The following is a 16,072-nucleotide window of genomic DNA, read 5'->3' as shown; positions in this document are numbered from 1 at the left end:
CAAATGTTAACACTTACATACCATATATTTTTTTAAATAACAATTTAATTTTTATTTTTTAATGTTCATTTTTGAGAGAGAGAGTATAAGTGAGGGAGGGGCAGAGAAAGAGGGAGACACAGAATCGGATGCAGGCTCCAGGCTCTGAGCTGTCAGCACAGAGCCTGACATGGGGCTCGAACCCGTGAACCATGAGATCATAACATGAGTTGAAGTTGGATGCTTAACTGACTGAGCTACCCAGGAGCCCCTGCATTCACATTTTAAATTTTTACCACATATGTTTGGTCTTTACAAGTACCACAATTAGCATGCTTGGACCTATTTAAGAGGTTCAGTCTGGTGGCTGGACTGAGGATAGAGTATGGATGGGGAAAGGCAACATGAGACCTGACTGGCAGCTTAAGCAGAAGGCAGAGCTGACAGCATTTGAATGTGCACTCTGCAAGAAAGAAAGGAATGCAGGACTACAATACGATTTTTGGCCCTTACCAAAGGACCATCAGGAGGATGATGAACAATGTAAGGAGAGGAGAGTTTAGTATTAGAGTAGGAGAGATGATCGCTTCAGTTTGAAGCATGTCAAGTTTGATATATCTACTAGACTTCATGTTGAAATGTCAAGTACATAGCTGGACATATAAACTTGGAGCTCAACAGAGAGGTCTAAATTAGAATTACCTATTTTGGAACCACTGGCATATAGTTGGCATTTAAGCTATGAGTCCAGGTAAGATCCCTGCATAAGTGCACACAGAGCAGAAAAGAAGACCCATGATTGAGCACTAGGTCACATCTGTTAGGAAGGTGCAGAGAATGACCATCAGTGAAGCGGTCCGAGAGGGAGCAGTCTGGGAGGTACAGGGTCCTGGATGGCCAGCGTCCCTGAGAGGGAGAGACGCATGAGCCGCCATTCCCAACGGTGCTGGGCGTGAAGTGAGTTAAGAGCGAATCAGTAGCCCCAAGTGAATACTTTTCTCTCTGTCACCTCCATATCCTCCATCATTTGCAATGAACTATTTTGAAATATAGACATTTATTTGTTGACAATTCAAATTAAAAGTCAGATACAACTACCATTCAATTCCTTATTTCAGTAATGCCAAATATAAAAACAACATCAATGGAAGATGGGAGGAAATATCAACCTCAAAACTCATAAATACATACAGATTTTCCCACTTTCATATTAATGGATGGAATCTCTGTGGTTTGAAAGGAAAAGGAAATACTAAAAAAACTAAAATACTTGAAAGCAGTATACCATGAGCAAACAGACTAGTAATTTGGGTGTGATTCTTGTTAAATAGATAATACATGAGTAATGTTCTCTTCTGTCTGGGTTGTAACAAACTGTAAGAGTTAATTCACTCCATTCCATCCAAATTGTATTTAAATAAATTATAGAATTTCTCCTTTATTCTTTAGGTTTTATGTTGTTACATAAAGCCAAGATATTAAAACTATTTTTAAGTATTGACTCCATCTTTCAACAAATAAGCAAGTACTTAAAGACCTCAGCACTTGGAAATTGACTTGGAATCATATTAAAGTAAAATTTTTGAATAGGCAGAGGCAAAGACAAAATCACAATGTTTCCTAGAAATCTCTTTCTTGGTTGATATTAATATTTTTTTAAAATTGCTTTTAATATTCATTTATTCTTGAGGGAGACAAAGCATGAGCAGGGGAAGAACAAAAAGAGAGAGAGGGAGACACAGAATCTGAAGCAGGTTCCAGGCTCTGAGCTGTCAGCACAGAGCCAGATGCGGAGCTTGAACCCATGAACTGTGAGATCACGACCTGAGCCAAAGTCAGGTGCACAAATGACTGAGCCACCCATGTGCCCCTTGTTTGATATTAGTATTCTTAAGATACCTTCATTTAAATAATTAGAAATATACCTAAATATCCTCATCATAAATAATGAGGTACTTTTTAAAAATTACTACACAGTATCTCATTGAAAAGAAAACAAATGGTACTCAAAACTCTGAAAGGAAAATTTTAACTGAGTTCAACTAAAAATACAAAATATTTTGGATTGGGAAAACATCTGGAATAAATATGATTACATCACAATGATTCTGTAAATGATGATCATGGTGACCCTAACACCAAAATGAATAAATGGTATATATATAACTCACAACGAAAGCACACAAATAGAGAAATAGGTACGGAACAATGGTTAGTAACTTTTAAAATGTAAATTCCAACAAGCAGGCACAAATGCTCTGTGGTAGTAAAATGTAAAACTAGAGTGTATCAAGGGATGAGAGGTCACTGGAACAGCAAGGACTCTGAAACAGCACTCATGGTAGAATAATTGGTCTGAACCCCTGGGAGAGCAATTCTGCACTGTCTCTTAAATGAAAATGGGCATACTCAATGTCTTAGCAGTTTCACCAAAAAAAATTCTTGCACATGTGCATAAGGGAGAGGGCAAGTTCAAGACTGGCAGTGTAAACTGCTTCTCATCAGGCTCTGTGCTGAGAGCTCAGAGCCTGAAGCCCACTTTGGATTCTGGGTCTCCCTCTCCCTCTGTTCCTCTCCAACTCATGGTCTGTCTCTCTCTCAAAAATAAATAATCAATAAAATTTTTTTAATGTTTAAAAAGGCGGGGGGGGGGCACCCGAGTGGCTCAATCAGTTAAGTGTCTGACTTCGGCTCAGCTCATGGTCACATGTCTACAGGTTCGATCCCCACACTGGGCTCCGTGCTGAGAGCTCAGAGCCTGGAGTCTGCTTTGGATTCTGTGTCTCCCTCTCTCTCTGTTCTTCCCCCACTCATGCTCTGTTTTTCCCTCTCTCTCAAAAATAAATAAACATTAAAAAATATTTTTAAATGTTTTTAAAAAATTGCTTCTTGTAATTAGACCACAACGTGCATGACCTCCATGTGAGTCAATCTAAAACAATAAGATGGTCATAAAATACGTGTTTTTAAAAGACACTCATAGGGGTTCAGTGTTGACTCTGCCAATTCTCTCAGAAACCTGGGGGGGAATGACACATCTGCATCAGAATGCATGCATTTATTGGAAGGGCTATGGATTTTCTCATCTCATTACCTACTGAGACCTCAATTCCACATGGCCAGTATTTATTTTATCTTTCACAAACTGGAAATGAATTATTTTAATTAGCTATTTATTATTTGGTAGACTCAACATAGGAATCTGAGCAGTTTCATTCAACATAACAAATTTGAGCACATGCATTCAATTGTGTGCCTTTCATTCAATATGATGAATTTATTCTTACCTTGTAAAGTACTTAGCACAGTCCCTAGCAGGCTACCCGTGCACATTTGCGCTCATTTCTGCTTCCTACACATTCTTCTGAAATTTTTGAAGGCCATGTAGAAACTGAAGGTTACCAGGAAACAAGCAAATCAACCCATCATCTCCGCAGGGTGCACTTTATAGTCACTTGGATCAGCTGGCCATGGGAAGTCACTATGTCATTTATTTGTACTGAATGGGGAAGTGTCAGAGCCCTTTTGGAAATGAGATCGTGGAGGCCACTTGAGCACTAAAAACTTGAAAGAAATTTGAGGGGAAGAATGTTAGTGAGAAACTTCATTTAACTACTCAGTCAGCCAACAGACACTTCCTGGAATGCCAGGCGTAGTTAGGTTTATATGTTTTCTTCTAGATTTATTTAAACAAATAGATATACAAACTGCATATGGATACACTACTTCTTATGTGACCCTAATTTAATATTCTTCCTTTATTTACTTAATTAAAAAATATCTAATAGGTAGCATTTCAAAAAGTCCAAATGACTATTTAATGCATTGACGAAAATATTTTCCATTCCTCATTTCCATTTCACTTAACAAATACACTTAAAGCGCTTACAGCGAGGCATTCAAGTACCTTACTGAATCTTAAAAGGTAAAGATACAGGGTGCCTGGGTGGATAGTTGGTTAAGCATCCCACTTTGGATCAGGTCATGATTTCCTGGTTCCTGAGTTTGAGCCCCACATCAGGCTCACTGCTGTCAGCACAGAGCCCACTTTGGATCCTCCGTATCCCTGTCCCTGCACTCTACCCCTCCCCTGCTTGCACTCTCCTTTGCTCTCAAAAATAAACATTTAAAAAAAGCAAAAATACAGAGGCACTGAGTGGTTAAGTACACTGTCTAAGGTCACAGAGTTAGTAGGATTGTAATAGGGGAGCGTGGATTCAAACACTGCAACCTGGCTCCTGAGTCCTTAATGTAAAGGAGCCAAGGAGCTGCACAGGTAAGCGTGTTTGCTCCGGCATTCCATTGCAATTAGCAATGACAGGTTCCCCCTCCCCACACACACACCCAAACTAAGTAGGAAACTTTCAAAAAAACTACTGTTTTAGCTGCTTGTGATATGAACTTTTCTTAAATGGAAATTTTTGGTGTTTGGGTATTTTTTAAGTTGCAGCATATTAAATTGCTTTTTATGGTACATCAGAATTCATATACTGACAATTTTATACAATTCAAAACAAAATCGTAAAGGAAAAACCAGAAGGTGTGGCACTGAAAGGCCGAACTCTGTACTACTCCATTCGAGTGGACCTGTGTCCGCTTAAACAAGTAACATAAACTTACTGGTTCTTACTTTTCTCATTGTTAGAGAAAAAGTACTGAGTGAGACCTGCTGATCATGGCACCTGAGGAATTAACAGTTAAACCTGTAAAAAATTCTCACCAACTGCAATGTTCAAAACATACACTATGTTTTATTCTAAGTAACAGCACAGGAGCCCCCCTCACAGAAGATGGATGCTTCCAAAGCATCTGCATAACTCAAAATATGCTTCCTAGAAAATAGGAAAACAAGCAATCTCCGGAAATCATAACTTAACTGTTCATCCATCCGGAACACTATGAGCCATGGGTCATGAGAAGAATCTCATAAAAGATGAAATGGAAGCTTTGAGATCACTGAATTAAAAAAAAAAAAAAAAAGGAAAGGTTAAGTGCCTTGCAGTTCTGGTTGAAAACTGAAGCTGCCCTTAGCCAGTAGGTTTTGAAATGGGCTTCGTCACAGTGACTTCATTGAGTGTCCCGCCACATGCCACCAACAGGACCTTATAGACTAACACCTTCCCAATCAGAGAGAGATGAACACAAGGAACAGTACAGAAAAGAGAATTCAAGATGCACTGTTTCCTCTTACTTCTGCCACACCACCTTTTTCTTCTGATAATAAGTTGTCAGAGGAGAAGACGCACCAATTGTTGTAATTAAGTGTATAAGTTACATTTGACTTTTCATAAAAGGCACTAAATACCTGCTAGCCTACTTAAGTGATAATGATGTCAGAATTATTATCTACCGACTTGAGTAGTAAACCAAAACTATGAAATGAAGCTAAACAGTCTCCATTGTAACATTAAAAGCCTGATCTTCATGGACTACTGAAGCTTCGTAACATTTTTGAATATATTCTATGCTCTGGATTAACTTCCTTAAACACCACTCATTGGTTTAAAGAACACTCATGCCAAATTTGGTTCACTTTTCAGCCTTAGTTGCTCGGCTGATGCCTGGATGATAAAAATGGGTGTGAGTGTCTGTATAAAGCTTCACCAGGACAAAGGCAACATTAAGAGTGAAATTAAAGCAACTCTTTCCTATCTTACAAATGACCATTTCCTATCCATTAAATGAAAGGATATATGTGAAAGCACTTCATCCAACTATAAATCTCTATAGAAAGTAAACTATTCTTGTGCTCTACCTTACAAAGTCCCAAGTACTTTATCTCTAGATAATTACGATTTTCAATTCAACATAAAAGCCTGGTATATTTCCTTTGCTACGACTGTTAAAAGGCTCTCTAACACAAAGTAAATAAAACCAGAGGCCTGAAAATCATACCACCCACACAATACACAGTTACAACATTGCCTCATGCTTTCTCCTGGTCTTGCCATTTATCTGTGACTTATTATTTATTCAACTTATCCAACATGTAGACCTCAAATCCATATATGGGTATGAATCCCTTCAGGTTTGATTCAACAACTACCCAAAGAGTACATATGAATTACAGTTCTAACTCAGTATATGCCAGAATAAATTGCTTTAAAGAGCTGAAGACACATGGTTTATTGAATTACACTCTTAATTAGTAAGAACAAAGACCACCCCTGCGGATAAACTGAAATTAATTATTTCAAACTAAATAAGTTCATCTAGAAAACGTTATGCTATTTGGAATTCAGTACAATACAAAGAGAAAGCATAAATGTATTTATTATTTCACATATATAAAAAGAAGAAAAACAGAAAAACTTGGAAATCCAGTTATATTAATTCCTATATATAATTGTATTATATATTTTTATGTATATTATGATCCATAAATAGAAATCTGACCTTTACAACTGAATCAAGACACTATGCAAGATAGTGAGCTGCATCTGTCCTATGTTATTATAAATATATATATGTACACATATATGTGTATATATATATATATATATATATATATATACACACTACTATGAGACACACTTTTATTAAATTTAAAAACAGACCTCAGAGGCCATAAAGTAGAAATACTTAGTATTTAGTTTTTAAGCAACTTTACAAAACTTTAAAATAATAAGAGTTTAATTTTATTATTGAAATAGACTTTTATTTATATAATAAATAACATCATATTTGAAGAATTACCATCTTTTATGCCCTGACTCAAAATTTTCTCTGCAGCTTGACAGGGCCCAAGTATAGTTTTGAAAAAAGAAAATAATCAACCGTAGATGGTATAGATATCTAAGAAAGAAGCTTTAGTTGCCTCAACTTTATTCTGGTCAGTAGTAACAATATGGGAGAGACTACCTGATTCACATGTAGTAAGCTAACTAATGTGGGGAGCAAGAGAACGCTGGGGTCAAAGGAGAAAAGAACTGATACCTTCTTCCTCCTTGCTTCCCTTCCTCCCTCCTTCCCTTCCTCCCTCTCTCACTGTCTTCCCCCCCCCATTCTCTCACACACACACACACACACACACACACACACACACACACACACACATTTATCATAAATTGGCATTACACTTTGTGACCTTTCTAGACTCACTTTTTTGTTTAAGGAGCTATTTTACAGATTTGTTACGATTTTCCACATATATGATCACGTTGTCTACAAATAAAGACAATTTTACTTCTTCCTGTTCTATCCACATTTCTTTCATTTTTAAGTTTGTTTACTTTTGCTTATAGTCCTGGTTAAGATCTCCCCTGCAATGTTAAAAAGTGGTCAAAATGGGCATCCTTGTCTCACTGCTGATAATACATGGTCTTCTGCATCTAAAAATAATGTCAACCATGGGGTTTGTTTTTGTTGTTGTTGTTGTTGTTGTTTCTGTAGATGTGCATTAAGAGGTTTGGTAGGTACAATCTAGTCTTAGCTTGCTAAGCACTTTTATCATAAATTAATGTTGAATTTTGTTAAATTATTCTTCTGCAATACTGAATAAAAAGGGCCCCACTGAGATTGTGCATTGTTTTTTTAAGTCAGTTTATTAATATGTATCTTTCAAGGATTGTCCCTTTCATGTAATGCTGTAAACTTTCTTGAAATGAAGTGGTTTATAATATTTCCTTATTATAATGATTATAATTTCAATTCCAAAGAAACTTTCATGAGTCTCCTTTTTATTCTTCGTACTGATCATTTGTATCTTCTTTTAACACAATTTAACAAGAGCAATTTTATCGCTCTTTCCAGAAATTTTTCCTCCAATTTTTCTGCGTTAAGTTCAACAATTTTTTTCTTACAAATATTATTTCCTTTCTTCCATGCATTTTGGGTTTAATTTGCTTCTCTTTCCCAATCTTATATCCTGACATAAGCATTTAATGACATAACTTTCCCCATAGGTATTACTTACCTGTATCCCATATTATTTTGATATGGTATTCTTATTTGCATTCATTTCAAAATATTTTTAAGTTCCCTTGGGAGTTTTTCTTTTATCTGTGCATTATTTGGTAAGGTATTGTCTCACTTATAATTTCATACTACTTTTGAGGCATTACTTTGTATCTGATTTCCATTAATTCTAATGTTGCCAGAGGATACATCAATAAGTTTTCAGTTAGTTGAAATTTGTTGAGAAGACTTCACCAGCCTAACTTGTGAGCTCGTTTGATTACTGTTCTATGTGCATTAAGTACAAAATTTTCTGCAAGTGCCAGTTAAATAAAGTGGGCTGTGACATTGCTCAGTTTTCCCATTTTTAAAAACATATTTTTCTACTTGTTCTACCAATTACCAAAATACGAGTAAGGATTAGAAGAAAAAATAACAGTCTGACAATACCAGGAGTTTGCTGCTATGGATGTGTGAAAATACACAGCTGACAAGAGGAAGAAGTATTATAATCACCATGAAGAACAATTTGACGATATATAATAAATATGAAGATGGGTATCTCCTAAGCCAACATATTACTGATAGGCATACACCCAAGAGAAATTCTCACCAAACTCATGAAAAGATAATCATTATAACAGTGCTTATAACTCCAAACTCAAGAGGAGGGGGAGGCAAATGAATATATATCAATAGGAGAATGGATAAACTATACAAACAAACACCACAGTTTAAAGGGTGGACAAGATGTGCTCACTTCAGCTGCACATATTCTACAACTGGATCAACACAGAGGAGACTGGCGTGGCCCCAGCCCATGGGCAACATGCAAATTCATGAAGTGCTCCAGATCTTTCAAAAATTAAATTTAAAAACTCAAAAATACAATAGGAATTATAAAAAGCCAAGTTCTAGAAAGATGTGTGCAGTATGATTCCATTTGCACACATTTTTATAATAGAAAACAATGCTATTATACATTTTTATGGATGCATACCTATTTAATACAATTATTAAAGTATGGATGGAAAATATGTATACAAATTGGAGAACAGTGGTTACATATGCGGACTCAGAAAAGAACGTGGTTGTGGAAGAGTACCCGGAGGGGATCAATACTATGTGCAAAATGTCAAAAGTCCTAAGCAACAATGGTAACACGTTAACATTCATGAAACTTGGGTACTAGCTGTATTTAATCTCTGTGCTTTTCTGTTCCCTTGAATAGATGTGTAATTGAAGACTTAGGTGTAGCTTTTAATGAGGAAAAGATTAATGGAAAAATGGGCAATGATTCTGTGCATGTAAACCACAGAAGATGTTATAAAAAACATTAAAAATTCATAAAACATGTTTTCATATAAAGAGAATGTTAATATTCATTATGGATGAGGATATGAGAAAAGGGGTGCTCTTAGGTACAATAGGTGAGAGTGTTAACTGGTCTGGCATTTTTGGAAGGTGATTTAGCAGAATATATCAAAATTTCAAAGCCCTGTGTGCCTCTCCCCTCACAGATAACATGTCCAGGAATATCTCTGGTGGATATGCTCATAAAGGTACACAATGATCTATGTAACTGATTGTGTATTGTGAAATTATTCTTATTTGTGTCAGTGTAAAAATGGCACTAACATAAAAGCCTGGCAACATGGGAACCTTTCTTAATGGCCACCATCAGGCACAATTACAGCAAGAGCCACCCATAATGGAGTCTGTGCAAAGATCATTCCAGAGAATTTGCTGTGTGTGTCCAGCTTCATGTAACCGACTTGATACCACCAATGGTGATTCTCAGTGGATGTATTTGCATCTCCCACTCCAGGGAGGGAAACTGCAGAATCTGGCAATGTCTAGACATTCTTTCTCTCCTGATAGGGCATCTGGGGGGATGGAAGCCAAAGATGCTATTAAGCATCTTACAATGCACAAAACGCCTCCCACAACACTGACCCTACCCCAAATGCCATTAGTGGGGAGGGTGAGAAATCCTGCTCCAGGAGTAATCAGTTGCGTTATTTCTCTAATCTCAACCACAACCATATAAAATAGGAAATATTTTTTCTTGGTTTAAATATGAAGCAAAATGTCAAAGAGATTAAATATCTTCTCCAAAGTAAAAGGTAAGAGATGACAGAACTCTTAACTAAGAAGTTATATTAGCAGTATAAATAAATTATTGAGTTCTCATATAAAGGAACGTTACATAGTTGTTTAAAAAGAAGATTTACATAAATGGCATGAAATGACCTTAAGGCTATAAACTTCAAGAAGAGCTCTGTAATGTATATAATAAAATATTACTATCCCAATTGAATAAAAATATCCTACCATTCAATTAACAAGTCAAAATTTAGAGAAGACATAGAATATATAATCCCATTTATATTATATATGCAAAATTAAGTGTATGAAAATACCACGTGATTTACCTATGGCCCTATGCAAACACCCAAAGAAAATACTAAGAATGAAATTTTCCTGGGGCACTTGGGTGGCTCAGTTGGTTAAGTGTCTGACTTCAGCTCAAGTCAGGATCTCACTGCTCCTGAGTTTGAGCCCTGCCTTGGGCTCTGTGCTGACAGCTCAGAGCCTGGAGCCTGCTTCAGATTCTCTCTCTGTCCCTCCCCTGCTCACCCTCTGTCTCTGTCTCCCTCTCTCAAATATAAATAAACATTTTAAACATTTTTTTAAAAGAATGGAATTTTCCTAAAAAGGATAATGTTTTTATAAAAATTCATTTAGAAAATCTCAACACAAAAATAACTGATGAAAAACCTTCCAGGGCACACAGTAAATGGTGATGGTATGACCTCCGGGAGTGTAATAGTAAGAGGTTGGTGCTTCGTGGGAGAGGACAATGTAGGTGGTAATGGACAAGTACCGTGACGTCATGGAGTATCACCAGGACAGTTCTCAGTTCTTACAAGTTCTGTTGCAACGTAAACAAGTGTTTAGAGCAGCACTTAACTGAACTTTTGCAAATATATGTATAATATGATGGAATTTTTTTTTTGGATCCCTTGTGCTCTTTGAGAATTAAGAAACCTGGTAGCTTTTGTGACCTGGAGACAGAAAGGGAACAAAGTACTCCACATGACGAAACTTCCATTCCCCATATACGGGACAGAAAAGCAAAAAAGGTGAGGGGATAATTCAACTTGACTCCTAAAAAGGTCATCTAGGTGACTGAAGCCTCTTAAATGTTGGATAGAATCATGAGGTGAGCCATTTTTCCCTTGGGAGAGTTTTTAACTACAAATTCAATTTCTCATTAGAAATAATGCTGCTCAGATTTACTAATCTTCCTTCTGGGAAGAAAAAGTTGTGGGTCTTTTTTTAAGTTTATTTCTTTTTTGAGAGAGAGAGAGAGAGACAGAGACAGAGAGAGACAGAGAGAGAGAGGCCAACCACAACCTGGGGAGGGGCATAGAGAATCCCAAGCAGGCTCCCTGCTGTCAGCATGGAGACTGATGTGGGGCTCAAACTCACAAGCCCTGAGATCATGACTTGAACTGAAAGTAAGAGTCAAACACTTAACTGACCAAACTGCCCAGGTGCCTGAAAATTTTGTGTTTTTTATCTTTTGTTCTTGACAATAAGAGGGTTATCAATTATTTTTTTTAATTTTTTTAAATGTATAGTTTATTGTCAAGTTGGTTTCCATATAACACTCAGTGCTTTTCCCCACAAGGGCCCTCCTCCATCACCACCACCCCTCTTCCCTTCTCCCCCTCCCTCATCAGCCTATTTTTATTTTTTTAATGCACCGGCTTTTGATTTGACTAATTTTCCCTCTTACTGTTCTATTCTCTTTTTCAGTGCTATAAGCTCTTATTTTTATTTCACTTTTCTGCTTAGCTTAGGTTTCATTTGCTCTTCTTTTTCTAAATTCTTCAAGAGCATACTCAGATCCTTGATTTGAGATAATTTTGCTTTTTTATCTATGTATGTGATGCAAATATTTCCTCTATGGGCCACTCTCACTGCTTTGCACAAATCACACATTGCATTCCACTTTCATCCACTTCCCAATAATTTCTAATTTCTTTTGTGAATTATTCCTTCACCAATATGTTATCTAAAAGTGTATTCTCCCATTTCCAAATATTTGAGGAGTTCCCAAATACCTTTCTCTTGCTGATTTCTGTTTTAATTTTGTTGGACTAAAAAAACTTACTTTGCAGTATTTCACTTCCCCTAACTTCACGGAGACTTACTTTATGGCCCAGAATAAGGTATTATATTGAAAGACAGCCTCTGTGCACTGGAAAAAAAAATGTGTGTTCTGGGGGGTAGGACAGAATGTCCCACAAATGTCATTTAGATCAGTATTCAACCAAAGACTCCAGAGAAACACTCGGCACATGAGGCCCCCCTAAATGCAATGCCCCCTCTTCCCTCTTCGGCAAATTCTGGCTTCCTTGCCCCTCTCAAATCCCAGTCTTGTCTCTTGAATTCAGTAAGAATGCCAGGCTATACTGTTTTCCCCTTTCAGCGCTGCAGCCTCTCTCCGGCTGTAAACTGGGACATCCACTCATATTCCTCATTGGTTTTTATCTTGGGGATTACTGCCACGTGCTACCCTTTGTCCAATGCCTGAAAATCCGTTATTTCATAGAGCTTGCCTGAAGCTGTAGTTCCCATTTCATCATGGCTGGAAGCCAAAGTTCCAGGAGTTCCAACAAAACTTGTCTATTCCACCTGGGACACTTTTCAAACCACATATTCTATTGAAATGACATGCTATTAAACAAAGAACAATGGAACAGATGACAACCAAGTGAGAAGAGCCTGGAGTTCACTTCTACGCTTCACACTCCCTTCATTTCCCTTCGCTGTCCATCACTGAAAGATGGCCATTTTCGGAAATGACACTTCAGAACTTCATAGTCGTGCAGAGCTCGGTCTACAAACCACTTCCATGAAGAGGATTAGCCTTCAAATCAGGCAGACCTGGATTTGATTCCAAGCTTCCTTCCTTGGTGACCTCAGGCAGATCACACAACTTCTTGATCAACAAAATGGGTGTACTAACATCTTCCTCACAGGATTACTGTAAAAATTAATCTGTAACTATCAGAAACCTCAAGGTAGAGTGCCCCAAATTCCAGTGATTCATAGATTACCATTCCGTTTGTCACTGTCGTCAATGATTACCATCAGTCACAAGAGAGACACAGCATTCTACATATTCTGAAGGACAAAACCATTATTATTTCCAAGATATGCCAGGATTTTCCAAATGCATTTTCCAACAATGAAACGGGCAAGTGAAATTAATGAATTCTTTGCTTCCAGGAGTGTTTATGGTATTGGACTTTGTCAGACATATTTTAAAAGAAATCCCTCTACTGTGTGCTAATTTCTTGCTTTAATTTTTTAAGAATACTAATATAAGACGGCAACTAGAAGCAAGGGAAGACAGATCGCATTAAAAATCAATAACTTCTGGGGCCCCTGGGTGGCTCAGTAGGTTGAGTGTTCGACTCTTGATATCAGCTCAAGTCATGATCAGGGCCTTGAAATCAAGCCCTACATTGCTCCCTCTCCTCTAGATTCTCTCTCTTCCTCTGCCCCCTCCCCTGCTCATACACACACTCTTTCTCTAAAAATAAATTTAAAAAAATAATAAAAATAAAAATCAGTAATTACTACCACATCAAAATCTACATTTATATCTCCTACATGCCAACTTCTGCTCTATACTTTGGATCAAAGAATTAAAATTATCTGAATGTTACATGCCTCTGATAAATAAAACAGAAGCAACAAAATAATTTCATCACAGGCACATGTATCTGCCCCCCCCCACACATACAAACACAACGAGAAGTGACTTTGAATTCCACCTCCCTGCCGTACCAGTTGCCTGGTGTGGGTGACAATACAATATCCATGTTCTTCAGCATCCTTATCTATAAACTCACGTAAGAGTATGTATCTCGGTGGGTTTCTATGAAGTCAGCCATCCCTATGGCAGGGTACAGCACACAGTAGTGCTCAGGAAGTATAGCTATTATATACTGGGCCTCAGGCTTTTCTAAAAATTGATGCAGACAGAATTCTATTCCCTGACCTTTCTCTATGGATTTGATAAAGAAAAAGGTGGAGGCAACACTTGCTTACTGCCTTTGTAGGTAGGATTAGTGGAAAAGTCTAGTACCTCTTCCATTTCTTGCAGGTACGTTTCTTGTATACCACTAACCTGGAAAGCTCTTCACTTCCATGCATTTTTTGAGCAGGTCACTTCTTTTCTAAAAATGTGTACATATACCACAGTCAAAAGATTTTGCAGGGGCACCTGGGTGGCTCAGTCAGTGAAGCATCCAACTTTTGATTTCGACTCCGGTTGTGATCTCAAGGCTCAGTTAGGGAGACTGAGTCCCGCTTCGGGCTCCTCGCTGAAGCCTGCTTGGGATTCTCTCTCCCTTTGTGCTGCCCCTGCTCGCATGCCTGTGCTCTCTCTCTCTCTCTTTCTCTCAAGATAAATTAAAAACTGATTTTGTAAATACAGTTTATAAACTATAAAGTACTGTAAAAACCTACATTATTATCAGTTATAACCATTTATAATGCTATAGCGGTCTTCCGTTGCTTTCTCTTCCACTTATATTGTATACTTTTGAAGTCTCCAAGATAAATTTATTACAAAATCTATCCCAGAATTACAGGAATAGGAGGGGATATAAGCACTGAACAAAACTGAGTGTGTATCTTCTGGAAGAATAGGTAATGGAAAGAAATGGGAGAAGGGTTAAGTAGACAGTTGATTATGCAGTTCCAATATAGAGTCTGATGTATTCTCTTACAAGCCTATGGTGAGTTATTCATAGATTCAAAACACGTAAGACCATGTGACCAAGCACCCAAAAACTGGACACTGTGCACTTGTGGAGACTCCACAGCCAAGGCCAGGGCAGCCAAGTTATTAGAACACTTACTAAAATACTACAACTGAGCTAACCATAGGCACATGCTTTGGAGCTCTCTTAAACCGTAGTAATGTGCAGTGCTGGCCATCCCCGGGGATGCTTTAGCATGTTATTCCAAAAGCATTTCAAATAGAAATAACGGGTTTCCACATCCTTAAGCTTAAAACACACTCTAAATACGCACCAGTGGGTTTGCGTCTGCTCTTCCATCTTTCCAACCACTGACCCCCTTCATGACTCTCCCTCCCCGCAAGGAAGGTTGTGGCAATTCACAGATTGTGTAACTCTTGGGGCCTGACAAGGAGAAAGGACTATAGAAACTGAAAATGCAAAATAAGCAATCATGAGAATTAAATTAGGAGTCAAACATATTTCTTTAATTTACCATTCTACCAGCTTAAATTTGGACCCAGATTTCAAGTGGTGTTTGTTAGTATGTCTTGTTCATTTTCCACTGGCCACTCCAAAGCATCTATCCCACCAGAATTCTTGGGCCATCGTTTTACTCTTTAAAGCTAAGATTTAAGACTTACAGTGATGAAAATTTGGTTTATTCCTGATACATAGTCAATGTAAGCAAAAGAAGTTTAAGCATGCTAAAAAAAAAAAAATACTATGAGGATTTCCTATGTATATCCCCCTACATTATTATTCAAAAGCAAAGATTTAAATATAACTATCTGGATATCGTTACTTTTTATTTCGAGTCAGGTTTTTTTCTGGACAACTGTTGCAACTAGACATTCATAAATGTTCCCTTCCTAAAATGACACCAAGTCCACATTTGCTTTCATATTAAATTTCATCAGTTCTAAAATGCTGTCAGTTTTCTGATATACCCCTATGTAAAAGATGCTAAAATGTGAAAATTTATCTATTTGAATTCACTAAATATAGTATTTCCATCCTTTACTAGGTTTCTTTATATCATTATTAAATTAATGACAGACACATTAACTATCTAAGGGTTTTTATTATCCTAACATTTTCTAAGCATAATTCCTATAGCTGGAAGAAATTTATCTACACCTAGATTATCAGAAAAAGCAAACTGCTTTGTTTTTTAATAAAAGGCCAAATATTGGAAATCTTGGCTCTTTTAAAGTAAACATACAATAATTTGGATATAAATTTACATTTACAGAATAATTCTGAGTGTTGATGACTGAAATCTACTTCCTGAAAAGGATAGTTTAGATTTTGTAAGTTTCTTTGAATTTATTTGTTTATTTGAACCCTGAACCTAGCAACTTTTGTCT

At 37.2% G+C, this 16,072-nt stretch overlaps 1 protein-coding gene and 1 non-coding gene across 2 annotated transcripts in view; one reads left to right on the top strand and one right to left on the bottom strand.

Annotated features, from left to right (window-relative positions):
- ADAMTS19 (ADAM metallopeptidase with thrombospondin type 1 motif 19) overlaps positions 1 to 16,072 on the bottom strand; it is a 229,737-nt gene that overhangs the window by 199,742 nt on the left and 13,923 nt on the right. The gene's annotated exons all lie outside the window — the stretch shown is intronic.
- Positions 8,628 to 8,734, top strand: LOC115295081. Its single transcript, XR_003910308.1, has one exon. It is a non-coding gene; the product is annotated as a U6 spliceosomal RNA (small nuclear RNA).

This window comes from Suricata suricatta, chromosome 6 (assembly GCF_006229205.1).
Source record: "Suricata suricatta isolate VVHF042 chromosome 6, meerkat_22Aug2017_6uvM2_HiC, whole genome shotgun sequence".
NCBI lineage: Eukaryota > Metazoa > Chordata > Mammalia > Carnivora > Herpestidae > Suricata > Suricata suricatta.
This window is presented reverse-complemented; position numbering and strand designations above follow the sequence as displayed.